The 10,962-nt window shown below is 41.7% G+C and overlaps 1 long non-coding RNA gene across 1 annotated transcript; it reads right to left on the bottom strand.

Moving 5' to 3' along the window:
* Nucleotides 1-7,740: 7,740 nt before the first annotated feature.
* LOC111822356 (uncharacterized) lies at nucleotides 7,741-10,401 on the bottom strand. The gene is made up of 3 exons (XR_002825632.1): nucleotides 10,314-10,401; nucleotides 9,513-9,570; nucleotides 7,741-8,042 (listed from the first exon to the last, which is right to left on the bottom strand). It is a non-coding gene; the product is annotated as an uncharacterized LOC111822356 (long non-coding RNA).
* Nucleotides 10,402-10,962: the final 561 nt, after the last annotated feature.

Below are 10,962 nucleotides of genomic sequence, written 5' to 3'. Positions count from 1 at the left end.
AAAATCACTGTTTTGATCTCTTATATTTATTGTCATACATTTATACTTTCCTGTTCTCTGCAAACGCATAAAAAATAAGTTGTTTCAAGACATTAAAGGGCAATTAGCATCCTCCATTGCCTAGGCATTTCGTTCTATGGACACCTCTTAACATTTAGTAAAACAACATATTTACTTTTTATTTGATCCCTAGATTAGGGTGGCCAGCTTGTCCTGGTTTGCCAGGGATTTGCCTGGTTTTAAAATAGAATGTTACATGTCCCAGAACCCTCCTAGGTAAACCCGGGAAGGTTGGTCATCCTACCCCTAGCTCTGTTGTTGAGAGAACCTTACCAGAATTTCTTGAAACCAGCATATGCAATTGATTTTGAGTCTGGTATTACACTTTAAAGGATAATAAATCTCCACTGTGGCAAAGAAAGTCAATAGGCAGTAAAAATATACATGTTTTAAGGAATTGCCTCATGCAGCATTCTTTGAAATACTACTCTTTGGAACCAGTCCAGGATTTAGACATTGGTGTCTCGCTTCTTTTTGGTCCAGGGATGCAGGGTCAAGTTATTCAGAAGCATTTGAAGTCGTTTAGAGAGCTTTGAAGAATTTCATCAGGTTAAACAAACAATACATTGGTTCAAGATCAGTTCCAAAGGGGCTGATGATGGTGTAGCAGTGATGTCTTTTGATAGAATAAATCACAACTGCAAAACGATCTTATAACGGTACCAGATTTCCCCTCCACACAAATGCGATTGATTTTTGCATTGGAAAATGCCCCTGCTTTTCCTTTTGCTGTGTTTTGAGACACGAATGCTGAGGGAGAAAAGTGCCAGAAGCCAGGCTTGTCAGAGACTGGGGATATTGTGTCCATGGTTTGAGCACCCCACCCCTCTATTGTACGTGTTAATTCCTTGAACATTACTAAGGGACGCTTTGAACTTGTCATTCTGCTTTTCCAGTCCCTTTTTTTTATGATTGACACCAAATTGACTCCTGGAGAGTTGAGGCAGCATGGCATAGCAGAAGGAGCAAGTGATCAGGGCCAGAGAGATTGGGTTTAAATCCTGGCTCTGCCCAGTAGTAACTATAAAATGTGGGCAAGTCTCTTGACTTCTTTAGATCTCAGTTTCATCATTTACAAAATAGGTTTGTTGACTCTTCTCACGATTGCTGTGAAGATTAAGTAGGATGATATACATGAAAGTGCTTAGTAGGTACTGAGATTGTACTAAAAGGACAAACAAAACCACATACTGTGATGATGTGTAGACTATCTTTGGGCACCCACATGTCAAAGGTTATCTTAAAATGATGCTGGTTTGGTAAATATTGGGCATGAGGTAGAGAAAGCCTGTCCAAGCAGGATTCAGAGTATGGGATCTACTGCCAGCTTCACCCTTAACTACTCTTAGGCTTTGTTTTCCACTAAGCTGAAGTGTGGGGATTGTGTCAAATGATTTCTAGAATCCCTACTACTTTAAAAATTCCATGAATCTGGGAAGTGAATATGTGAATCTGAGGTGTGTCTATATTATAGAGCATCTTTTGCAACAGTTGTTGCATTATATTCCACAGAACACATCAACCCTATCTTTGAACTACATACCATTCAACACGACCTCACGCATCCTTTCTCCACTCCCCAGCCATGGCTGTTTGGACTAGGGTGAAAATCTAACACGTGGTGGCCCCATAACATTCTCTTGCTGGACATTAGGAATTGGAACATGGAAAGTCTAGTTAATAGACAGTGATGCTGGGACTGGAAGGTCACCATGTAGGTGTTTGAAGGCTGAGGGCACCATTTTATGGAAACTATGATGGATCATGTGAAAGCAGGGTGGTTGTTAGCTGCGGATGAGTCCGCCCCCGACTAATAGCAACCCCGTGCACAATGAGATTGGACAGTTATGATCCATAGGGTTTTCATTGGTTAACTTTTGGAAGTAGATTGCCTGACCATTCTTCCTAGTCTAGAAGCTCCACTGAAATCTGTTTAGTATCATAGGAACATGCAAGCCTCCACTAACAAAAGAGTGGTGGCTGCATTTGAGGTACATTGGCTGGGAAATGAATCTGGGTCTCCTGCGTGGAAAGTGAGAATTCTATTACTGAGCCACCACTGCCTTCCAAAGCAGGGTAGGAGAAGGCAATCTGGGGGTACATTTGATGAGTGAGAGAGAAAAACAGAAGTGCAAACATGAGCGAAGCGGAGGAAGAGACAATGTAGTGATGGGGAATCTAACTTCTTTGGTTTCATTCTCTGTTCCAATCACCCACAAGGCCTGACTATCCTTTCCGCAGTTGAGTACTGTGACATTTTCCTATGTCTTCTTTCACCTAAGCAAATTTGAGTGGATTTTCTGTTTCCTATCCCCAGCCATACCCTAAGACATATGGTAACATTGACTGGAAATTCACCAAAGGTAGGGATTTTGTCTTGTTCCCTTTTGGAATAAGCGTTTGGCCCAGCACTTTGTACAAAGTATGTGCTCAATGAATTTATATGGAAATGACATGAAAATAATATATTCACATATGAATAGTGTCATTTATGGAGCCCTGGTGGTGCAGTGGTTAAGAGCTATGACTGCTAACCAAAAAGGTGGGCAGTTTGAATCCACCAGCCACTCCTTGGAAACCCTATGGGGCAGTTCTACTCTGTCCTATAGGGTTGCTATGAGTCAAAAGCAACTAGAGGGCAATGGGTTTGGTTTTTTGGGTTTAGTGTCATTTATGGCATTTATATAAAAAAGGTTAATTATAGTAGATAATTATTTTTCAAGAAGCATTTCCCTGGATCTTCTCAATTGTTCAAGTATTTATTGACACTGTGAGGAGTCTCTGAGTGGCACAAACGGTTAAGCACTTGGCTACTAACTGAAAGACTGGAAATTTGAACCCACCCAAATGTGCCTAAGAAGAAAGGCTTGGCAATCTGCTTCTGAAATGCCACAACCATGAAAACCCTATGGAGCACAGCTCTACTCTGAGACACATGGGGTCACCATGAGTTGGAATCAACGGCAACTGAAACTGATCTTTGCTGCGTCTCCAGGACCCGTACAGGCTCTAGCTCACTGTAGGCTTTATTCTAAAATGTCTGTTGAACTGAACTGCCCAGGATTGTTTTATATACTATGAAGATATAAAAAGAAATATAATTTATGGTTACTCATATAAGTAGCTTGCTGTAGAGTTGGGAAGATACAAGGAAAAAAAAAAAAATCAAACATGGTGATCTGCAGTGGATCCCAAATAGCTGGGAGAATGGAGGGTCATTGACATCTAGTATATTTAGAGAAAGATTTTGGATGAATAGGAATTTCAGTTAATCCTTGACAGCTGGGTAGGATTTGGCAAGGCTGAGGTAGATGGGGAGGAGGAGGAGAAAAGGATAAGTGAAAGCATAGAGGCAGTAATGAGAGATTTGCAGTACATGTAGCTTACAATTTAGTGATTCATATTAAAATATTTGAGGCAGAATGTCCAAGTATGGAAGTCAGTGGAGCAGCAGGCTAAGCATGCTGACTCCTGAGTTAGACTTTCTGTATTCAAATCCCTGTTGCTTCCTTCCCAGCTTTGTGATGTTGGACAATTTACTTAACCTTTCTGTGCCTCAGTTTCATCACCTATAAAATTGTGGATAATCATAGTCCCTGCCTCATAGAGGAGTTGTAAAGATGGAAAGGAATACTGTTTGTAACGTTCTTAGATTAGTGTCTGGCATTTAGCAAGCATTTAATCGTTAGCTGCTTTATCTGTTGTTGTAATGCAATTCTGCTAAGGCTCAATTAAAAGAACTACCCTATTAATTTTGAATCGCTATATCAAATAGCAAATCTCTTGGTCATCAAGGGTGCCTGTTACTGTCTTAGTTGCTACTGAATTTGTGGAGCCCTGGCAGGGATTGGTTAGTTGTAGAAAAGAACGTTTCATGTGTAGAACTCAGAGAGTGGAAGCGTTGAGAGCTAGGGTGAAGAGTCTGGATTTGGTAGTAACTTCTAGGGCACAACTGTTTAGCTCTGGCGGTGCAGTGGTTAAGAGTCTGGCTGCTAACCAAAAGGTTGGCAATTTGAATCCACCAGCTGCTCCTTGGAAACCCTGTAGGGCAGTTCTACTCTGTTGCTATGAGTCAGAATTGACTCGATGGCAACGGGTTTGGTTTGCTAGGGCACAATATTTTCCTGAGCAAGGGAGTGATACGATAAATGTGAGGGGGGAAAGACAGGGCCAGGAGGTCCAGCGAGGACCAGTGAGGGGGCTATTGCAATAATTCAGGTGTTAGGTGACGAAAGCCAGGGACAGGGCTGTGGCTGAGAGAGTGAAATGAGATTGGGAATGTGACTCTTTAAAGGAAAGGTGTCCACTTCTCACCACCTTTACTGCCGCCACCCTGGTGCAAGTCACCATCCTCTCTCACTTGGATTATTGCAATCTCCTCCTCACCTCTCTCTGCTTCTGGTCTTGCCTCCTTGAGTCTTATCTCCTTTGCTCACACCCTCCAGCAGCTGCCGCCTCACTCAGAGGACAAGCTAGAATCCTCAGTGAGACCTACAAGGCTGCACTGTTGGGCTCCCATTACCTGTCTGGCTTCATCTCCTGCTATGTCCCCTCTCATTCTCTCTGCTCCATAAAGCTGTCATCCTTGTTATTCCTTAACACATCACACCTTCTCCTGCCCCAGGAAATTTGCTTTTGTCTGTTCTTCCTGCTAAATATCTGCATAGATAATTCTTTCACCTCCTTCATGGCTCTGCTCAAATGGCACCTTATTAGTGACACCTTTAAAAAATAGTCACTCTTGCCCACCTCAGCACTCCCTGTTCCCCTTGCCCTACTTGGTTTTTATTTCATAGACTGCATCACCACCTGACGAATGATCTATTTACTTTATTTGCTCATTATCGAATTTACCCACTAAGATGTTAGCTCTATGAGGGCAGATACTTTTGGCTGTCTTGTTCGCAGATGTACCCCCAGGACCTAGAACAGTGCCTGGCTTATAGTAGGTGTTCAATAAATGTGTTGGGTGAATGTATGAATAAAAAGTAATCACATTTGTAGTGTTAGGCACAATGCTGGGTGCCCTTCTCAGAAGCTGCCTTATTTAATCTGGCAATGACACCGTCAGGTAAGTATTGTTTTCGCTCTTTGACAAATGACCAACTTGAGACACAGAGAGGTGAGGTGAAAAGGGCACAGAGCTGGTAAGTGACACAATCAGGAGTTGCGTTCAGTTCCTCTGACTCCAAGTCCTTGGCTCTTACTGCTATTCTGCATCGTTAGGAAGAGATAAGGAAGGTGACGTCAATATGATGCCAAGGTTTCTAGCCTCTGACAAACGGAGAAGTGGTGGAAGCACCAATGGAAACAGGAATGCTGGGAAAGAAGACCAGTGTTTCGGAAAAAGAAGTAGTTAAGTGAGGAGATGCTGGATCAACTAAATATTCTGGGGGAGACGCTGCTTTTAGGTTATTGTTGTTAGTTGCTATCGGTCAGCTCCAACTTGTGGTGACCCCGTGTACAACAGAACAAAATGTTGCCCAGTCCTGCCCCATCCTCACGATTTTAGTATGCTGTAGTCCATTGTTGCAGCCACTGTGCATTTTGAGTGCCTCCCAACCTAGGGGGCTCATCATCCAGCACTGTATCGGACCATATTCTGTTGTGATCCATAGGGTTTTCTTTTTCTCTCTCTTTTTTTTTTTTTTTGCAGTTACAGATCTTATTTTCAAGTACAAAATAGTGGTAAAAACAATAAAAAAAAAAAAAAAACCCAAACCCGTTTCCGTCGAGTCGATTCTGACTCATATCTGCACTATAGGACAGAGTAGAACTACCCCATAGGGTTTCCAAGGAGTGGCGGGTAGATTTGAAGTGCTAGCCTTTGGGTCAGCAGCTCTAGTTGCTAACCACTGCGCAACCAAGGCTCCAAAATAGTGATAGTAAATGTCTTATGGAGTGAATATGCTTCTTGACTCATTAATTTAAAAAAAAAAAAAACTTTATTTTGCATGGAGGAACCCTGTTGGCACAGTGGTTAACAGCCAAGGCTGCTAAACAAAAGGTCGGCAGTTCGAATCCACCAGCTGCTCCTTGGAAACCCTATGGGGCAGTTCTGTTCTGTCCTTTAGGGTCTCTATAAGTTGGAATTGACTTGACTGCAACGGGTTTGGTTTTCTTGGTTTTTTAGTTTGCGTAGCAGTTTTAGGTGTACAGAAAAGCTTTTCGTGGAAAGTACAAAGAGTTCCCATATCCCGCTTCCCACCCCTGCACACAGTTTCACCTATTATTAACATCTTGCATTCTTGTGATACATTTTTTTCTTTTTAGTTTTATTTTGTTGTTGTTGAGAATATATACAGCAAAATATACACCAGTTCAGCTGTTTCTCCGTGTACAAAATCAGTGAAATTAATTACATTCTTTGAGTTGTGCAGCCATTCTCACCCTCATTTTCTGAGTTGTTCCTCCCCCATTAACATAAACTCACTGTCCTCTAAGGTTCCTATCTCATCTTTCGAGTTGCTGTTGTCAATTTGATCCCTTATAGATAGTTCTTAAAAGAGCATAATGCTCAGACATTTTTTACTAGTTAAGCTAGACTATTGTTTGGTTTTAAGACTTCAGGGGATATTTTTGGTCTAAGTTTTAAAGATTATCTCAGGACAATAATTTCAGAGGTTTATCCAGCCCCCATGGCTCAAGAAAGTCTGGAGTCCATGAGAATTTTAAATTCTGTTCTGCATTTTCCCCCTGTTGATCAGAATACTTCTAAAGAATCTTTGATCAAAATGTTCAGTAATGGTAGCCAGGCACCACCCAGTTCTTCTGGTCTCATGGCAAAGGAGGCAGTTGTTCATGGAGGCAGTTAGCCACATCTTCCATATCCTCCTCCTATTCCTGACTCTCTATAGGGTTTTCATAGGCTAATTTTGGGAAGTAGATTGCCAGGCTTTTCTTCCTAGTCTGTCTTAGTCTGGAAGCTCCACTGAGACCCATTCACCATGGGTGATCCTGCTGGTATTTGAAATACCAGTGACATAGCTTCCAGCATCATGACAACACACAAGCCACACCACACTTCAACAAACTGACAGATGAGTGGTGGACCCTTAGGTAGGGTGACTAATATGTTGTCCAGACTGGGACACTTCTGAGAGTGAAAGAAGGTACTATTAAGCTGGGACAACAGGCAGAAATCAGGACTGTCTCAACAAAGGAGGACAAGTGATCACCCTGGATTTAGGGGATTGGAATGTCAGTGACTGAGAGGTCATGACTAGAGATGTGGGTGTCTCCCTCCTAGAGGTACGCAGGGAAGCCACGAGGATGATGTCTCATCATGATGTAGGGGGAAGAAGAGAAAGTCAAGGCCAGCTTTGATACCCTCTCACAGATAAGAGTGGGAAGAAAAAGAGGAATCTGTGAAAGACAGAAAAACCAGAAGGGCACAGAGGCCAAGAGGAGGGGTGGACAGGAAGATGGGGAAGTGGGTGGAGGCCACATTTTGTGGGGCAACTTAAAAGTAGGTCAGCTGGAACTTGGCAACAAATAGACAAAAATGAGAGTGATTAGAGAATGACTTACTTGCTTTTTGATTTTGTAACAAAATTTTCATCCACTTCAGCAAAGTGCTAAAAGGCATTTATATTTAATTAAAGCAGATTAAAATTAATTTTTGATTAGAGAACATTTTTCTGCTACTCTCCTTATTATACCCTGAGACCCTTTGGTGTGCTCAAGGTGTAGGTGCAGGATTAGGAGCTGGGGTTTGGTGTTCCTGCCTGGAAGCTTCCTTCTGCTCCGCATGGCCCCAGGCACAGAAGGTCCTCCAGTGAGAGTGCCAATTGACACAGATACAGTCTGGGCCCCAGTTGGAAGATGCAAAGGGAAAGGGGATAATTTTGACATTTCTTTGAGGTCAGGAGGATTGTAAATTGAGCTTCTGGGCCAGCCTAGGTAACATCAGAAATTTTGATAATTTCATTATCAGTTCAAGCAGTTTCAGCCTCTTACTTCAAAGAGGGGAGAGAAAGCCCCTAAAACAAAACAAAGCAAAACAGCAAATAAGAAAACATAATTGAAATGCATTAATAAAAATGTTGGTGAAATATATCTAACAACAGAGTTGTTTATCGGCTGGTGGTTTGTCATGTAGAAGTGAAAGCTTGGTTGCTAATCACAACGTTTTTGTTTATCCAGACATGGTTAGTCCATCTGCCTTTAGCCAGAAGGGAACTTTTCCAGGTAAGAGTATGAATAGCACATGGTATAGAGTTCTCAGTTTATTAGATAGTAAAGTCACATGTCCAAGGCCCTGGAAACAGACTCTATTCCTTGCATTCTCTGAAGCAAGTATTAATAGTTGTGTTGGATAACAGCATCAGGCAGAAGATAAGCAGCAGGCCTGCCCATAGTTTCTTTTTATCACAACAAAAGTGTTACTGGGCTGAAATCACTGTGACACATAACTTCTTGAAACCAAAAGAGGAATAAAATGTCCGAGGAATTCAAAAGGAAGAAGATCATTAACTTTGAGCTGACATATATCACAGAACTCAAATAGATCTAGAGGGCTCCTCTGAGAAAAGAAAATGCGTGACCCTAGACCACCCCTGCACGGGATGCTAATCTCAATCCCTTTATACGGGTTTGCACAGAAGCAGTCCCTCCATAGCTGGTTTTCATGCCATATCTGATGAACACGTGTAGCCAAGGCTGACCCTGTGCAGAATGAGGAAGTGGGGTTTATTTTGGCACACCACACCCCTCTGTCCTTCTCTACTCCACCCATTAAAGAGCTTCATGTAAGGTTTTGCATTCAAATCAATAATTTATTAGAAGCATATGGTGCAATATCAACCATGTTCAATGCTTCCCTCCTTTTCTCTTTTATCACCTTCATCCCACCTCCTCTCCTCTCATTCCATCTATTCTATTTTCCACGGCTTTTCTTGCTTTCCCCTTCTCTTTGACCATTCATCCTTTTCTTTCCTGAGATATGAAAGGGGTGGTGGGGGAGGTAGGTAGGTAGTTTGAGAGAGAGAGACAAGACAGGGACTGAAGCAGGGTTGTTATCTGTAGATTGTAAATCTGTAATGTTTGCTGATCCCAAGGGTTTCTCTGTATTGTTGTTTGTTTTCATCTTATAGGATTATTGGGAGGATGAAATGCGGAGTATTTAGCCCAGCGCCTGGCATGCAACAAGGTCTCAATAAACACTAGTTGTTATTAGTATTTAAAAGTTTGCCCTTGAAATAAACATTTTTACATCTAGAACATTCCATTTGGGTGGGGACTTCTTTTCTCTTTTTAAAAAAGTTCCTGCCTCTGAAGTTCTTTCAGGGTAATTATATGCACACACACATTTTCTTTCTCTGTTTTACAGAAGGGGCACAATGCAGAGAAAAGCCCATGCTTGATCTAATAAAATGGCGTTCAAAATATTTTGACCATCACCCACACATCTATATAAAACAAAAAACAAAGTTTCAGTAAACAATACTTACCTTCACTACTTGCAACACATTTTACTTCCTATTTTATTGTGTTCTGCTCTGTTCCATTCTTTAAAAAAAAAAAAAGTGCTGACGGTCACATACTCAATTTCATGACCCATAATGGGTTGTTACCTTCAGTTAGAAAAATAGCAATCTAGTGTGGTGCAGTGGTTAAGCATTTGGCTGCTAACCAAAAGGTCGACAGTTCAAATCCACCAGCCGCTCCTTGGAAACCCTATGGGGCAGTTCTTTCCTGTCCTACAGGGTCGCTCTAAGTCAGAATCGACTTGATGGCAACGAGTTAGGTACTTGGGACTTTGCTGGTTCCCTCTGGGCCTAGTACCCCCACCCTGACTCTCCAGATTTATCATACTCTCAACTCTTCCAGCTCCTCCTTTTTGTCTTCCAAGTTAAGGAATAGCAAATTAGAAATGCCTTTTTAATCTTTTTCTTCCCCTTCCATATCTGTTTCCTTCTCTCTCCTCCCATACTCTCTCCAGAGTGTGCTAAAGGTTTTGGGCTATTAGGATGGGAACACCCCTCCACTCCCTAGCAAGAAATGATCATTCTTAACTGTTGCTTCCTATATAACAGTAATAATAATAATAATAATGCTGATGCTAACAGTCATAATATATAGTAAAAGGATACAAATGACAACCAGCCAAAGGGAGAGATGCATATGGCAAGGTCTGGGAGAGTCCCAAATGCAAAGCTTCCATTATCCTTTCCTACTGGAGTCAGGACGTGTCACTCTCCTGGCATGTCAACCTGTGACAGTACAGGCTGTTGTCACTCAGAGAAGCTCACCGGAGCCTTGGTGTCCACAGGTAGGCATAATTGTTTGAATCATTGGCCATGAGATTGAGCTCAGCCTCCAGCCCCTGTCCCTTTCTCAGAGGTAGAGGCTAATATCTGTGGCTCAAAACTCCAAACCTCTAATCATATGGTTAGTCTTTCCGGTTTGGCCAACCGCCCATCCTGAGTCATTGCGTTAGCATAAATTATTATGTGTTGTTCAAGGGGCTCGCCATGTATAACAAAGACACTCCAATCACTCAGAAAATTCTAAGGGTTTAGAGGTTACCTCCCAGGAACCTGGGACATGGGCCAGCCAAATACTTTATTACACACTTGATACGTTGCAAACTTTAATATGAAAACATTTTATAAAATTTGAGTCATATGTAAGTATCCATGCAGAGAAAATTCCTGTAGCATTTATTGTTTGGTCTTTATTTTAATGCCTTGCTTAGTTAATTAATTTTTAAAAATTTAACAAGTAACAAATTTTTCTCTGGTTATAAAAGTAATATGCCCACTGTTACAATTCTAGATCATGCAGTCAAATGTGAAAATGAAAATAAAACTGACCCCAAATTTTATCACCCAAATATAACAGCTATTCATCTTTCAGTGCAGTGTGAATGTGTTATGCCTTCTGACATGTTTCATTTGG

This window comes from Trichechus manatus, unplaced genomic scaffold (genome assembly GCF_000243295.1).
Source record: "Trichechus manatus latirostris isolate Lorelei unplaced genomic scaffold, TriManLat1.0 scaffold00164, whole genome shotgun sequence".
Classification (NCBI taxonomy): Eukaryota; Metazoa; Chordata; class Mammalia; order Sirenia; family Trichechidae; genus Trichechus; species Trichechus manatus.
The sequence above is the reverse complement of the archived record's forward strand: the minus strand, read 5'-3'. Positions and strand labels throughout refer to the sequence as shown.